The sequence below is a fragment of the Delphinapterus leucas genome, chromosome 10, assembly GCF_059928025.1.
Source record: "Delphinapterus leucas isolate spDelLeu-1000000601 "Yukka" chromosome 10, BTC_Dleu_Yukka2, whole genome shotgun sequence".
Taxonomy (NCBI): Eukaryota; Metazoa; Chordata; class Mammalia; order Artiodactyla; family Monodontidae; genus Delphinapterus; species Delphinapterus leucas.
In genome coordinates, this window is record NC_143138.1 from 39,286,777 (window position 1) to 39,304,138 (window position 17,362).

Below are 17,362 nucleotides of genomic sequence, written 5' to 3' on the forward strand. Positions count from 1 at the left end.
CAGAAGGTAGAATGGTGATTGCCAGAAGCCTGGGGGGTGGTGGGGAATGGAGAATCATTAATTAGGGTACAGAATTTCTTTTTTTCCCTTTTTTTTGTGATTTCAATATTTATTACAATATAGAAATCAAGACGGTGTGGTGCTGGCAAAGAACAGATACATATATCAATGTAACAATGTAAGAAGTCCTGAAATACACCAATACTAACATAGTCAACAGTTCTTTTGGGAAAGAAGCAAAGTCAATTCAATGGACGAAATAGTATTTTCAACAAATGGTGCCTGGAACTATAAATATTATATATATATATATATATACACACACACACACACACACACACATACACATATACATACATATATGTATACATATAAACATATAAAAGCCTAGACCTTATGCAAAAGTTAACTTAAAATGTAACATAAACTTAAATATAAAACAGGAGAAAAATCACCATCTCCTGGGGTGAGGCGATGAGATTTTAAATATAATATCAAGAGCACAATCCATGAAAATAATCTGATGAACTAGACTTTACTAAATTAAAAAAACTTCTGCTCTGTAAAAGGCTCAGTTAAGAGAATGAAAAGGTAGGCCACAGACTGGTAGAAACATCTGCAAAATACGTATCTAAGGATTTATATCAAAAATACACAAAAAATATTTAACTGAACAATAATAAAATATATAAGCCACTTGAAAAATGAGCGTAAGATCTGAACAGACCAAAGATTTACGTATGCCAAATAATCATACGAGAAAATGCTCAACATCACTTGTCATCAGGGAACTGCAAACCAAGACAACAGCAAGATTCTACTAAACATATATTTAGAATGTCTAAAACACAAAACATTAACAGCCAAATGCTGGTGAGATGTGGAACAACAGGAACTCTTACTCCTTTCCGGTAAAAATGCAGATGATACAGCCACTTAGGAAGACAGCCTGTCAGTTTCTTACAAAATTAAAAATCGTCTTATCATATGATCCACAGTCATGTGTCTATCTAAGTTCACCTAGACTTGAAAACTTATGTCCAGAAAAAAACCTTCTTGTGAATGTTCATTGCAGCTCCATTCACAACGGCCCAAAACAGGAAGCAACCAAGATATCCTTAAGAAGTAAATGGATACACAAAATGTGGCACATACCCACAAAAGAATATTGTTCAGTAATTTTTTTAAAATGAGCTGTCAGCCAGGAAGAGACATGGAAGAATCTTAAATGCATATCGCTAAGTTAAGGAATTTCGTCCGCAAAGGCTACACATTTTATGATTCCAATTATATGACATTCTGAAAAAGGCAAAACTAGGAACGAGGGGTGGGGGTTGTTGAATAATTGAAGCACAAGGGAATTTTTAAGGTAATGGAACTAAATGTATGAAACTATAACTCTGGATCCATGGCATTATGCCTTTTTTAAACCCCATTTAAATGTACAACACAAAGAGTAAACCTTAATGTATAATTTTTTTTAAATGGCCATATGGGAATCCCAGGATTAAAGACAGAATATGATAAAAGAATCAATTGTGTACAACAAATATATTGAACCACTTCACTGAAGTGGTTAAAGGTATAAGGAACTGACCTAAGTAACTTTATTATATTTTTTGTTATTTTTTTAACATCTTTATTGGAGTATAATTGCTTTACAATGTTGTGTTAGTTTCTGCTGTGTAATAAAGTGAATCAGCTATACGTATACATATATCCCCATATCCCCTCCCTCTTGCATCTCCCTCCCACCCTCCCTATCCCACCCCTCTAGGTGGACACAAAGCACCAAGCTGTCTCCCTGTGCTATGTGGCTGCTTCCCATTAGCTATCTATTTTACATTTGGTAGAGTATACATGTCAATGCCACTCTCTCACTTCGTCCCAGCTTACCCTTCCCGCTCCCTGTGTCCTCAAGTCCATTCTCTACGTCTGCGTCTTTATTCCTGTCCTGCCCCTAGGTTCTTCAGAACCTTTTTTTTTTTTACATTCCATATATATGCGTTAGCATACGGTATTTGTTTTTCTCTTTCTGACTTACTTCACTCTGTATGACAGACTCTAGGTCCATCCACCTCACTACAAATAACTCAATTTCGTTTCTTTTTAAGGCTGAGTAATATTCCATTGTATATATGTGTCACATCTTCTTCATCCATTCATCTGTTGATGGACACTTAGGTTGCTTCTATGTCCCTGCCACCGTAAATAGTGCTGCAATGAACACTGTGGTACATGACTCTTTCTGAATTATAGTTTTCTCAGGGTATATGCCCAGTAGTGGGATTGCTGGGTCATGTGGTAGTTTTTTTTTAGATTTTTAAGGAACCTCTACACTGTTCTCCATAGTGGCCACATCAATTTACATTCCCACCAACAGTGCAAGAGGGTTCCCTTTTCTCCACACCCTCTCTAGCTTTTATTGTTTGCAGATTTTTTTTCTTTTTTTTTTTGTTTGCAGATTTTTTGATGATGGCCATTCTGACCAGTGTGAGGTGTGACACCTCATTGTAGTTTTGATTTGCATCTCTCCAATGATCAGTAATGTCGAGCATCCCCTCATGTGTTTGCTGGCAATCTGTATATCTTCTTTGGAGAAATGTCTATCCAGGTCCCCTGCCCATCTTTGGATTGGGTTGTTTGTTTTTTTTGATATTGAGCTGCATGAGCTGCTTGTATATTTTGGAGACCAACCCCCTGCCAGTTGCTTCATTTGCAAATATTTTCTCCCATTCTGAGGGCTGTCCTCTTGTCTTGTTTATGGTTTCCTTTGCTGTGCAAAAGCTTTTAAGTTTCATTAAGTCCCATTTGTTTATTTTTGTTTTTATTTCCATTTCTCTAGGAGGTGGGTCAAAAAGGATATTGCTGTGATTTATGTCATAGAGTGTTCTGCCTATGCTTTCCTCTAAGAGTTTTATAGTGTCTGGCCTTACATTTAGATCTTTAATCAATTTCCAGTTTATGTTTGGGTATGGTGTTAGGGAGTGTGCTAATTTCATTCTTTTGCATACACCTGTCCAATTTTCCCAGCACCACTTATTGAAGAGGCTGTCCTTCCTCCATTGTATATTCTTATCTCCTTTATCAAAGATAAAGTGACCATATGTGTGTGGGTCCATCTCTGGGCTTTCTATCCCATTCCATTGATCTATATTTCTGCCCTTGTGCCAGCACCACACTGTCTTGACTACTGTAGCTTTGTAGTATAGTCTGAAGTCAGGGAGCCTGATTCCTCCAGTTCCGTTTTTCTTTCTCAAGATTGCTTTGGCTATTTGGGTCTTTTGTGTTTCCATACAAATTCTGAAATTTTTTGTTCTAGTTCTGTGAAAAATGCCATTGGTAGTTTGATAAGGATTGCATTGAATCTGTAGATTGCTTTGGGTAGTATAGTCATTTTCACAATGTTGATTCTTCCAATCCAAAAACATGGTAATATCTCTCCGTTTGTATCATCTTAAAAATATGGAACGCTTCATGGATTTGCGTGTCATCCTTGTGCAGGGGCCATGCTAATCTTCTCTGTATCATTCCAATTTTAGTGTATGTGCTGCCGAAGCAAGCATGGGTACGGTTTCAGTTTTGCAAGATGGTCTTTTTTTTTCTTTTCTCTTTTTTTTTTTGGCTGCACAACGTGGCTTGCAGGATCTTAGTTCCCCAACCAGGGACTGAACCCGGGCCCCTGGCATTGAAAGCACAGAGTCCTAACCACTGGACCACCAGGGAATTCCCAGTTTTGCAAGAAGAAAAAACATTCTGGAGATGGATGTGGTGATGGCTGTACAACAATGTGAGGGTACTTAATGCCACTGAAATGTACATTTAAAAAATGGTTAGGGCTTCCCTGGTGGCACAGTGGTGAGAGTCCACCTGCCGATGCAGGGGACACGGGTTCGTGCCCCGGTCCGGGAAGATCCCACATGCCGCGGAGTGGCTGGGCCCGTGAGCCATGGCCCCTGAGCCTGCACATCCGGAGCCTGTGCTCCGCAACGGGAGAGGCCACAAGTGAGAGGCCCACGTACCGCAAAAAAAAAAAGGTTAAAATGGCAAATTTTATGTTATATATATTTTATAATTAAAAATAAATAGCCAATAAACATAATACATAAACAAACAAACAATAAGTGAGTGAGGGCATGATGCAGGCACTTTGGAAAACAGTTTGGTAGTTCCTCAAAATATTAAACAGAAAGTTACCATGACCCTGCAATTCTACTCCTATGTATAATCCCAAAAGAACTTAAAGTATATGTCTACACAAGAGTCTGTAAATGAGTGTCCATAGAAGCCAAAAAAATGGAAAGAACCCAGATGATACAAAGGAATATTATTCAGCCATAAAAAGGAATGAAGTACCACTACATGTTACAGCATGGATGAACCTTGAAAACATTATGTTAAGTGAAAGAAGCCAGATACAAAAGACCACATATTGTATGATTCCATTTATAGGAAATGTCCAAAATAGGGAAATCCACAGAGGATAGTAGATTAGTGGTTGCCAGGGAATCAATGAGGGGAAGATGGTATTAGGACTAAGTACTAATAGGTACAGGGTTTGTTTGGGGGTGATGAAAATGTTATGGAATTAGACAGTGGCAATGATTGTACAACACGGTACATCTACCGAAAACCTGAAGTGTATACCTTAAAGTGGTGAATTTTACATTATGGGAAGTATATCTCAATTTTACAATACTACAGAAATATGCAGAGTATAAAATAAAACAGATTGATTACATTCTGCCTCGTGGCTTGGTGACTCAGAACCTTGGCCCTGTCCATGCCCTCCTGCCCTGCAAGGCTGCCTGTCCTGGCCTCCACCTCTGTGTGCGCTGCACTCTGGCTGCTCACCAGCCGTTCATCTCCCCCTTGACTCCCCACTTTCTGCCTCTTGGGCAAGGCCTGCTCCTGCCTCACTGGACCCACGCCTCTCCTGGTGGGTTCCCACCACCTACTCAGACCTACCCAAGACTGTCTGGAGGCTGAGACACCAGACCCTGGAGTCACCCCAGAGGAGCTGCCCAGTGACCAGGACTGCGGTTACAAGTGTGTGTCAGCTGAGGGATACGGTTTCATATAGGAACTTAATTATAGCTCAGGAGTGGAGGAAGGGAGAGGAGCAGTGCAGGCTTCGAGGGGCCCCACAGGAAGCTACCCTGCTCTGCAGCCCAGCGGGTGGCTGCCGGGTCTCACCAGGACTGGGATCCACAGGAAAACAAGTATGACCCAGTGAGGAACACACAGCTTATGGAAATCATCCTGTTCATAAGCATGGATTCCTGGCCCCGCCATGAAACACCAGCCTGCGTGCAGACCAGAGTAGCCCAGAAAAAAGCTGAGATGCCAAGTTTCACTCATCCTCAGGGCTCAGAGGCCTTCTCCTCACCTACGGCCAGAGACCCCATTTATTCAGTAAGAAGTAAAGGAGAGGCATCGCTTGTTCCTCCCAGACCACCCCAGCTTCCATTTTCTCCCTGGCTCTGAGCTGTTTTTCTAGAATGGAATCTGAGCCGCCAATTCTGAGGATGATGGGAACATCTTCCCCATGCCTGACTACATGCGCAGATCCCTACCTACTGGCCAGGGAGGGGCCATGGAGCAGCTGCTGGCACAGAGGTGTCAGTAGGGCATGGTGGCTGGGTCTGCCAGACCTGTCAAACCACCTGGCCTGGCCATGGCCAGGTAGGGAAAGCAGACCAGCAGAGGTTCATGGAAAGAGCAGGGCCTGGGTGGAGAAGAGTGTCCTGTCAAGACACAATTCCTTGTCCCCTATTTCCGGCCTTTATCCGGGCCCCTTATATAATCTCCAGGCCTCCTCCTGGTCATCTTGGTCGCTGTCTCTGCAAGAAGGCCCCACAGCCACCTGCTATCCCCCCCAAACCTAACACCCAGTTTCTTCTCACTGCTTCAAGACAGAGTCAGGGACCTGGGCCCTCCTCTTGGTCACTCTTCCCAAGACCCCACCCCAGCTTAGGCACGACCTTTCCCGTCTCCACTCTGTGTACCTTTTTTTCTGAGCTCCTGAGAGGTTTTTCTCTAAAAGCCATGAAAAGAAACCTGCAGACTGGAGGCAGTATCCTTTCCTGGGTTTGTATGGAAGGAAAAAAAAGGCAGAGGGGTGGGTAGGGAGAGCAGATGGAAGATAGGTAGCGAGAAACATGGATGGGGAGAGGCAGACACACACTTCATGCACCTCTCTGCCGTCCACGCTTTAAGCAACTACACCAAGAAATAACCAGATGGCTCTTCCCAAATGCCTCCCTTTGGGCAAAATGCCTTTCTTTGCTCACTCACAAAAGGCAAGGAAGGTCAGAGAGTAAACAGAGACATAATGAAACCACCTGAAAAATGGGAAAGGCAGGTCACAAAACTAAAAAATATACCATTTTTGAAAGAAAAAAGAATAGGTATACACAGTCATAGTAAAATCTAAAAGAATTCAGTCCTTGGCTTGTGAGATCGTTATTCACATTCTTCATCCAAAAATAATAATCAATTGATAGATAAATGAATGAATGAACAGAGATTAAAATTTATAGCAGTCGCTTATAGATGGCATTGATTACGTATGATTTTTTTTTTTTTTTTTTTTTTTTTTGGCCATGCCACGTGGCTTGCAGGATCTTAGTTTCCCGACCAGGGACTGAGCCCATGCCATGGCAGTGAAAGCGCCGAGTCCTAACCACTGGACTGCCAGGGAATTCCCTATGTATGACTTTTAAAATTTATTTTAATTGAAGTATAGTTGATTTACAATATTATACTAGTTTTGTGTGTACAGCACAGTGATTCAGTATTTTTACAGATTATATTCCATTATCATTTATTACAAGATAATGGCTATAATTCCCCATGCTATACAATATACCCTTGTTGCTTATCTATTTTATACACAGTAGTTTGTATCTTTTAGTCCCATACCCCTAATTTGTCCTTCCTCCCTTCCTTCTTCCATTTGGTAACTACAAATTTGTCTTCTATATCTGTGAGTTTGTTTCTGTTCTGCATATACATTCATTTGTATTATTTTTCAGATTCCAAACATAAGTTATGTCCCACAGTATCTGTCTTTCTCTGTCTGACTTATTTCACGAAGTATAAGATTCTCTAGGTCCATCCACATTGCTCCAAATGGAAGAATTTCATTCTTTTTTATGGCTGGGTAATATTCCATTGTAAATGTATACCATTCTTCTTAATCCATTTGTCTGCTGATGGGCACTTATGTCTCTGTTGATGGGCACTTCCATGTTTTGGCTATTGTAAACAATGCTGCTATGAATATTGAGGTGCATGTATCTTTTTGAATTAGTGCTTTTGTCTTTTCTGGATATAGTCTCAGGAGTGGAATTGCTGGATCATGTGGTAGTTCTATATTTAGTTTCTTGAGGAACCTCCATACTGTTTTCCACAGTGGCTGCACCAATCTACACTCCCACCAACAGTGTAGGAAGATTCCCTTTTCTCCACCTCCTCTCCAACATTTGTTATTTGTAGACTTTTTAATGATAGCCATTCTGACAGGCGTGAGGTGACATCTCACTGTAGTTTGATTTGCATTTCTCTAATAATCAGTGATGTTGAGCATCTTCTCATGTGCCTGTTAGCCATCTGTATGTCTTCTTTAGAAAAATGTCTATTCAGGTCTTCTGCCCATTTTTTGATTGGGTTGTTTGTTTTTTGATATTGAGGTGTATGTGCTGTTTATATATTCTGGGTATTAACCCTTGTCAGTCATATCATTTGCAAATATTTTCTCCCATTCCATAGGTTATATTTTCATTTTGTTGATGGTTTCCTCTGCTGTTTAATTAGGCCCTGTTTGTTTATTCTTGCTTTTATTATTATTATTTTTTTTTGTCTTAGGAGACTATTCCAAAAACATACTGGTATGATTGATGTCAAAGTGTATTCTGCCTATGTTCTCTTCTATATGTTTTATGATTTCAGGTCTTACATTTAGGTCCTTAAACCATTTTGAGTTTATTTTTGTATATGGTGTGAGTGAATGTTCTAATCTCATTGTTTTACACGTGGCTGTCCGGTTTTCCCAACACTGCTTGTTGAAGAGATTGTCTCTGCTCCACTGTACATTCTTGCCTCCTTTGTCGTGGATTAATTGACCTCAGGTGCTTGGGCGTATGACTTATTTTCTTCTCAGGGCTTATCTGTATTTTCCAACTGTCTATAATGAATAACTATTATTTATATAATTAAAACATTTTAAAATAAATTAAAAACCACACACAGGGAAATTCTTGTGCTCAAGCGCCAGATCCACATCCCAGAAAAGAGAGTTTCCCAGGTCTCCACAATCCTGGCACAGGGCCCCTGCGCCTACAGCTGGGCGGAGGAGAGGCCCTAACCGCCCCCAGAGCCCAGGCAAGGCCCCCACTGAGATGTCCCTTATGCTTACCTCTTCTGATTCCCAATACCTTCTCTGCACCCCAACCCCTGCCTCCAGTGAGGAAGTGGGAGCAGAAATAAATACAGCTCTCCAAAAATAACGCAGGGATGACAAGGTACAAGAAAGGAGAAAAAAGTAATGCCACTGCTGGTTTCAGCCCAGTAAGTCCTGCTGGTCTAGGTAGGGCCCGTCTGAACAGGACAGGTGCCAAGAGCCCCGACTCTCCTACTGCCTCTGCTCACAGCCTGAGGATGCCTACTTGCACCCGTTCGTACATGCCTGGAAAGCCCAGGCTAAGGGGACATGAGCAGGGAGAGCACAGTCATTGAATTGAGAAGAACAAGGGCTCCAAAGGGCTCAACCCCAGCTCCATCATTTGTCAGTTGTGTGACTTGAGCAAATTGTTCAACTCTGATCCTATACCTCCTCATCCAATACCCACATCTTGCAGGCTGGTGTGAGGGCGAGTGAGCTCCTCCATGGGGTAATGCCTGGCCCAAGGGAGAATCTGAATAAAGGCAATTTCCCTTCCCCCCTTCTCTCCATATGTGCACACCTGGGCCATCTTCTCTTTCTCCTCTCCCTTCACCAGGCTGGAAGCGGGCTGATTAATCACTTGGAGCAGTGATTGTTTTCTGCTCCTACAAGTCCCTCTAACCCTACATGCCTGGCCCACCAGTTGGCTGGTTATTTCTTACGGTTCTAGGGAGTTTGCTCACTGCCTTGGAGCAGATCCAGGGAGCCACTAAGCACAGTCATGCTCAGGGCCTCCTCTGCCCGCTGACCTGGAATGAGGCTCTGCAGGGGGTCCCAAAGCCTGCCAACACTTTGCTTCTGCCCAGTGGCCAACAAGAGACTCTGCTGTGCTTGAAAACAGGGAGTGTTCTCTGAAGCCAACGTTAGTCTGGCCAGTCAGGCAGGTACTTTGGAAGCTGGAAGAATTGGAGTCGGCCAGCCACCCCTTTGTGGGGAGGCCCTGCTATATGGCGATCAAAGAAGCGGGCTTCACTCACCTGGGTTCAAATCTTAGCTCTGTCACGTATTAGCTGTGCAGCTTCAGGCAACTTTCCTAACCAGTCTGGGCCTTAGCATTCTCATCTGTGGAAGGGGTACTATGATTCCTACCTCTCAGGGTGTGTGGATTAAACAAAGTGATGCATGTAAAGTGATTAGCATAGTGCATTCAACACACGAGAACCATATTCTACTCAGCTACTGGTGTCTACTGACTTCTGCTGGGGATGGAAAGGGGATTAGATACAGGTGAGCCCAGCTCCTGAAGAAGCCACAGTCCAATGTCGGAGGCTAGCATGCAGGCAGTAACTCCACCATAATATACCACGGCAGGTGCCAAGCCAGAGAGAAGTGTGAGAAGGGAGCCTTACTAGACCCCCAGTGGAGGAAGCAGGGAGAAGGAGGCAATTGAGAAAAACTGCCAAAGCCAAAAATCTCAGTTGTCTCCACTGAGCCTCAACCAAAGGGAGGGGCAACAACTGGGGAAGGGGTCCTAGAGGGAACACATCAGCTTTCTGACTGCTCCCCATTAAACAACTTCCCAGACGGCTCTGGGGTAGGATAGTGCCAGGGCCACTCTGTGGGAAGAGGGCCACTTAGGCTGGCCATCTACCACCCTTCCATCCAACAAGTGCTTGGTGAGCCTCTCTGTGCAAGGTACTTGCCCCTCAAGGAGCCAGTTTCTAGGGAGAAGACCTTTGATGGTGGCTAATGAACACCCCTCAGGACTGAGGACGTGACCGTGAAAGGCAGGCTGCTCCCCTGTGACTCAGCAAGGTCTCTGACTCATAGAGAACACAGGATGGATGGACTGGTTCTTTCTCAAGACGGAAGCAGGAAGCAGAAAGGAAGGCAAGGTTCAGGCTTCAGTCCGCAGAGAGGAAGCAGCACATGGGCAGAAGCCCTGGGAGAGCTGGAACCAGCTCGTGAGAGCTACTCCGTGGTTATCTACATGGTGCCAGGCTGGAGATAGAAAAGTGAGTCCAAAACACAGGGTCCTGGTAGTGCAGAGGACAAGGCCACCCTAGGCTTGCTGGGGACAGAGGCAGGCCTGGGCCTGAGTGCAGACATGCTACCTGGATCAGGGAATGGGCTAGAAAACAGACAAAATATTTTTCTGAAAGGTGACACACTGCAAGGATTATGAAAGGCAAACTGTAAGTAGGTGCTGTAAATACACTGGGGTGTTCAGAGGCCAAAAAGAAGTCACAGGAATCACACTATAATAGAATATAAGCAGGGCTAGATTAATACAATGTTGATTGGATGCAGTCTGCAGTTTGGGGATTTATTTACCTAGTGATTTTCACTTGGGAGATCGAAATTATTATTGGTCATTTTGTTTATTACCAAAGATTTTTCATGTTTTCAATGACAATCTATTTGGTGCCATTATTTAAAACAAGCTCTGGACAGAGTCACCTAGGACTAACTATAAAATCGGAGACACAGGCATGGAGGATTTAATCCATGGAGACAATCTGTACCTGGCCCCTAAATGACAGTGAAGCTGACAAAGTGTCATTTTGGAAGCTTGCCAGAGCACCTGAACTGTCATGGGGTCACTATCCAGGGAGAGTGACTTTTCAAGCTGGACTTACTTGACCTTTTGGAATCTGTTTCTTAGAAATCCCAGCCACACTGTGAGGACCTAGAAGAGGAAGAGTCCTGAGGTTTGGAATGGCCACTCCCAGGAACGAGAGAATCAGTGGCTCAGGGACGTGGGGGGGCCTATGAATGCTGGGAGCCTAGGTGACGGCCATAAACGTGCAGTGGCACCGGTTCACGTGCTCCTCCTTTCTTGGGCAGCCCCCAGGCACCTGGCTGAGTGTAGGGATGAAGCCAGGCTGTGGTGCTGCTCCGGGCAGGGAAGGGCAGGGAGACGAGGGGGCTGTTAAGAAAGCATTCTAGGTGGCCAACGGTGGGATCCACACTGGGTAGATGGTGGGTGGGGGGCGGGGGCAGCCTTGAGGCCTTGAGATCCTCATGGGGCTGAGGAGGAGGGGGAGGGAAGTGAGGACCCCCAGAAACCACCCCAGAGCTGTCTTTCTAGGCACACAGCTCCATACCTGCACTGACAGTGGAACTGCTTTTATTATCAGAAAAAGGAGGGTGCTTTTTTTCCCCTCTTCTAATGTTTTAAGCTGCCTATGTTTATCTGCTGATACCCCATAGGTACCATGTGATAAACATTCTACAGAAAGGAACTGATGAACACAAACATGAAGGCAGAAAGGTGGTGAGAGGAGGGAGAGGGCAAGGAAGGAAGGAAGAAAGGAAGCAAGGGAGGGAGGGAAGAAGGAAGGATGGGCCTTGTAGAGAGATTTTACAGTATTTCAGGGTCAATGGCGATCTGGCCCCCAATCATGTTTCTGACCTCATCTCCCATTCTCTTCCTCCCTCACTGCTCCAGCCACCTGACTTCCTGACTCTTCCTCCAACCCACCAGCCATGTTCCTGCCTCAGGGCCTTTGCACTTGCTTTCCCTCTGCCTCTTAAGATTCTTCCCACACGTGGCTCACTCTCCTCTTTCAGCTCAAATATAACCTCCTCAGCGAGGCCTTCCTCAAGCCCTCTATTTAAAACTGCCACTGGACTTCCCTGGTGGCACAGTGGTTAAGAACTCGCCTGCCAATGTAGGGGACACGGGTTCAAGCCCGGGTCCAGGAAGATGCCATGTGCCGCGGAGCAACTAAGCCCGTGTGCCACAACTACTGAAGCCCGCATGCCTAGAGCCTGTGAGCGACAACAAGAGAAGCCACCGCAATGAGAAGTCCGCGCACCGCAACGAAGAGCAGCCCCCATTCACCACAACTAGAGAAAGCCTGCGCGCAGCAATGAAGACCCAACACGGCCAAAAGTAAATGAAAATAACTAAATAAAAATCTTTATAAATAGATAAAACTGCCACGACCTCTTTCCTACTTTATTTTTCCATACAGCATTTCTCACCATCTGACATGCTATTTACTTAATTCTGGCTCCCTCCCCTTCCCCCAGCACAACTACCATGAGAGCAGGAGATCTGTTTATCTGCTTTGTTCATTCCTACATCCCTAGTGCCTAGAACAGAGCCTAGCATGTAGGAGGTACCCAATAAATACCCACTGAATGAATGGAAGGAAGGAGAGTGGAGAGAAAGATGGAATTGGAGTCAGATTTAAGCTAATCCTGGATCCTCAACAATCTGAAAGAAACTATTACCATCTGAGTGAAGGTGTGGGGGAGCTCCAAAAGCAAGGAGCAGATGCTATCTGAGGCCTTCTCTTTTGCTCCCAAGAACTCCCGAAAAGGTTCCCCCAGAGAGCATATTGTCTTAAATATTAGTTCGCAGAAAGTCTGGACCTAGAATCTCCAACTGCCATGAAAAGGATGCTCTAAGGCTGCCTTAATATAAGAACAAGGATCAGCCAAGTCACCCCCTGTGCTTGGAGACGGATGACCCCTGTAGTAGTTTCCTGTTGCCACTGTAACAAATTACCACAAACTTAGTGGCTTAAAACAAAACATTTATCCTCTTAGAATTCTGAAGGTCAAAAATCCAAAATTAGTTTCACTGGACCAAAATCAAGGTATTGGCAGGGCCGCACTTCCTCCAGAGGTTCTAGCGGAGCACTTGTATCCTTGCCTTTTCCAGCGTACAGAGCTGCATTCCTTGCATTCCTTGGCCTCTTCCCCCATCTTCAGAGCCAGCAGACCTTGCTGCAGTAGCCACTCTGCCTTCTTCTGTAACAGATCTCCCTTTGCCTCCCTCTTCAAAGGACAATTGTGATTGCACTTAGGGCCCACCAGGATAATCCAGGATAATCTCCCCACCTCAAGTTCCTTAACTTAGTTGCATCTGCAAAGTCCATTTTGCCATACAAGGCAGCATCCACAGGATCCAGGGATTATGGTCTGGATATCTTTGGGGGCCACTACCCAGTCCATCACCACGAAAGACAGGCACCAAGAGTTTGGGAGAAACACAGTTCAGACCTCTGGTCCATTGGAAAGAAGAGTCAGATCGGGAGTCTCGGCAAGGTCCTGGGCCAGAGTCTTTCTTTTGCTGTAACTAGGGAGTGGGGAGTTATTTTCATGCAACTGAGCATTTTGGTCCTTGGAGGGCCTCCTTAGAAGAGAAGGGTAGTTTTCTCTTCTCCAACCTGATGTCCCCAATGGACCACTCAGAAATTCATCCCAGGATGCACATGCTGAGGGTCAAGGGGAACCCAGCAGGATCTCTGGACTGTCCTGAAGGCTTTTAAGGAGGGGAAGCTGCAAAGAAATGGTGTGGGTCAGACGAACAAGCTCGGGTTCAGGGATGGCAGGTAAGCTTTTTCCCATGAGACCTGCCCGGGGTGGAGGGTTCTGAGAACCCATCTGGGTTGCGTGCTTGTTTGGAAAAAGGAACGATCAGTGAGCTCTGGGTTCTGGCAAGTTCAAGGACAGCCTGTTTATCAGGCGAGCGGGCCCGCAGACGACTGTGTCTGCAGGGCAGCCTGCCTGGCTCCTGCTGCCACCGGGAGAGCAAAGCTGGCTTGTACTTCCATTAGAGCAGTGACCAAGAAACTCCACGCCGCTGAGGTCACAATTCTTGGATGAGGGAAGTGCCAAAAGCAGTGACGAGGATCAAAGAGTTACAGCAGATTACAAATGAAAGAAACGAAAATCTGTTTTTAGGTACCTATCAATATAATAATACAGAAATGAACTTAAACATGAGGTCGTTTCCCCATAACACCTGGGAGCCTCTCCCTTCAGGACCCTCCCTATGGGAGAACTCTTTCGAAGCTGAGTGGCTATGAGCTGTGGATAATTCAGTAATGGTCTCGGGAGAGCTGCTGAGATGACGCCAAGGCCCGGGAGAAGTCAGGCTTTGCAGATGGGACTTGAAAGAAAAAGAAGGGCAACGCACTGCCTGGTACCCCAGGAACTGTTGAGCAGCAGATTAAGACTCCCGTGCTCAGGCTGGGCTTCCAGTGCCATGGCCCGGTGTCAACCAGGGAGGGAACCAGTGCAGGAAGGCACTTCCTCCTGAGCTCAGCACCCCCAGAGCCTCGGCTCCATGAAACCAGCACTTACCGAGGTTCCTAGATCTCTAAGTCATGACCCCACTCACTGAGCGCTAAGAGTGACACCCAGGTCTGCCCAACACCAACGCAGCTCCTGCGCTTCCCCAGGCATCTTTTCAGACACAAAGAGTCACAGAGACAAGGCAGGAGGACGAGGTGCTAAAACCCGGCAGCCAGGGCCCCGGGAACCGCAGAAGCAGCCAGCCCCACGCTAAGGCTGGAGACCCGCGGAGAGCGGAGGCTTTGTTGGGTCTCAAGCAGCTCCTCCAGCCTCATCCTCCATCACTCTTTTTGCTGTTTTCCCCCTCGATCCCCTTCTTTCCTCCTCTTTATCCCTCTCCCCACCATCCTTTCATTTGTCCCCCTCTTTCTTCTCACTCTTCTCACTTCCTCATGGTCTATGATACTGAAACTGAAGTGTTTTTGAAACACTGTCAGTGGTGTTACATGAAGCTTTATTTTTCCTACTTTTTATCGGATAAATTATGATTGACTTTTTAATGTGTCTTGACAATAAAACCTAAATTTAGTTACCTTTTAATTTTTGTGAGCCCTTTTATTTTTGTGAGCCCTCTGGTGTATCAGCATCCCTAAATAACGCGTGTGTGCGTGCGTGTGTGTGTTACTCCACCCATGCTCTGGGTACTTAATCAGTGTGGCTGACAGTTCAAAATCAATTAATTTTAACAGCAACCAGAGGAACTCAGATTATATATGAGGAAGAATTTCCTCACACTTAGACTACTGCAGTAATCTCCTACCTAACCTCTCTACCTTCATTCTTTCTCCATTTAATCCACCTTTTTGCACTATTAACATAATCACTCCTTGCTCTAAAACCATCAACGGCTACCCACTGCCCAAAGAACACAGAGTACAAATTCCCTCACCTGGCATTAAATGGCTTCTATCAACCTACTAGGAATTTCCTAACAGTGGTTTCCAGGAATGGAAATTGTGAGAAAACACTTTTCTCCTGGAAGTATTCATATACAGGCCAGGTTACCTCACATAAGGGATGCTAAAAAGAAGTAGTAGCTGGTCTCCAAGGAGGCCTCTCTCCCTCCCAGTGAACCATGCCTCTTGTTGTTCATACCCTTATGTAGCCCTCTACTGAATCTGAGCCGGTCCTATGACCAAGAAAACACAAAGTGACATTGTGTGACTTCCAAGATTAGGCCATAAGAAACCTTGCTATTTATGCCTGGATCTCTCAATACACTCACTCTTGGGATATTTCTGCTCAGAACAGCTGCCATGCTGTGAGAGGCACAAGGCACATGGAGAGGCCACATGTAGGGCACCCTAGTCAACAGCCAGCATCAGTGCCAGCCATGTGAGGGAGCCAGTGTGGACAACCAGCCCAGCTGAGCCTTCAGATGACTCCTGCCCTGGCCTCTACTTGACTACAGCAACATGAAAGACCCCAAGTGAGAACTGCCCAGCTGAGCCCAGTCAACCCACAGAATCATGAAAAATAATAAAGTGCCAATTCCACTTAAGAATGTCCTAGATGAGCCAATAAAAACTAACTTTATTAAATCATGACCCTTGAGTACATGTCTTTTATTTTTATTTTATTTATTTATTTTTTTCAGGCCACGCCACACAGCATGTGGGATCTTAGTTTTCCAACCAGTGATTAAACCTGTGCCCCCTGCAGTGGAAGCCCAGAGTCTTAACCACTGGACCACCAAGGAAGTCCCAGGAGTACATGTCTGTTAAATATCCTATGTAACAAAACAAACAGGAGTTCCATGATTGTTTCAAGAAAAAGCAATTGTGCAATTGTTTGAGTTGCAAGCTAAACTAGCCATTTTTTTCATGAAACACCATTTTTACTTGAAAGAAAAGAATAATAGACAAATAAATTATGATTATTTAGATTGGGTATTTGACAAACTTTCTCTTGGAAATGAATGAAGTGAGACTGTCACTTCAAGAAAAGAAACTGACAGTATGTTACGAACAATAAAAAGCAAGCTTTCAAGAGAAAATTCAAATTATGGAAAACTTGTATCCACCGTTGTGAGCTTCACAGCTTCCCAATACTTGAAGGCTTTTCTGATGAGAGCAGTGGTCTTAGTATGATTTACTGACATTGTAAAATGAAGCATGTCAACATTTAGATCTATATAACTCAGTAAACCAATTATTTCCCAATGACCAATTCAAAGTAAAAGATCCATTCAAAGTGCCAGATGGGCCAATGGATTATAATGTCACAAAGTATGAAAAGTTTGTTGATAAGATTTCAGACTCCACATTCCAAGTAACCTTTAAGAAACTACCACTCATCGAGTTTTGGTATAGTAACAAAGAAAAATATCCACAATTATCTGCAAAAGCTATTAAAATATCCCTCTCCTTCTCAATTACATATCTGTGTGCAGCCAGATTTTCTTCATATCCTTCAGGTAAAACAATGTACTTAAAGAGACTGAACACAGGGCTTCCCTGGTGGCGCAGTGGTTGAGAGTCCACCTGCCGATGCAGGGGACACGGGTTCATGCCCCAGTCTGGGAAGATCCCACATGCCGCGGAGCGGCTGGGCCCGTGAGCGATGGCCGCTGAGCCTGCGTGTCCGGAGCCTGTGCTCCGCAACGGGAGAGGCCCGTGTACCGCAAAAAAAAAAAAAAAAGAGAGACTGAACACAGAAACAGTTATGAGAATCCAGTTCTCTTCTATTAAACCAGACATTAGCAAAAGTGTAAAACAATGTCACTCCTCTCAACATTTTTGTTTTGGAAAATAGCTATTTTTCATTAAAAATGTCATTTATGATAAATGTAATGGATTTATTACTATATCAAATGAATTCATAAATTTGTAATTTTTAAAACTGCCTCAGTTTTAATTTCTAATACAGTAAACAAAAGTTCTT

The 17,362-nt window shown here is 44.4% G+C and overlaps 1 protein-coding gene, 1 long non-coding RNA gene and 1 other non-coding gene across 8 annotated transcripts in view; 1 reads left to right on the forward strand and 2 right to left on the reverse strand.

Moving 5' to 3' along the window:
* Positions 1 to 17,362, reverse strand: part of PPARD (peroxisome proliferator activated receptor delta) — a 76,975-nt gene that overhangs the window by 53,582 nt on the left and 6,031 nt on the right. The window lies entirely within an intron of this gene.
* LOC115801801 (U6 spliceosomal RNA) lies at positions 3,460 to 3,566 on the reverse strand. The gene has a single exon (XR_004022145.2). It is a non-coding gene; the product is annotated as a U6 spliceosomal RNA (small nuclear RNA).
* On the forward strand, positions 9,321 to 12,328 carry LOC149748212 (uncharacterized). Its single transcript, XR_016394462.1, has 2 exons — positions 9,321 to 10,401; positions 11,838 to 12,328. It is a non-coding gene; the product is annotated as an uncharacterized LOC149748212 (long non-coding RNA).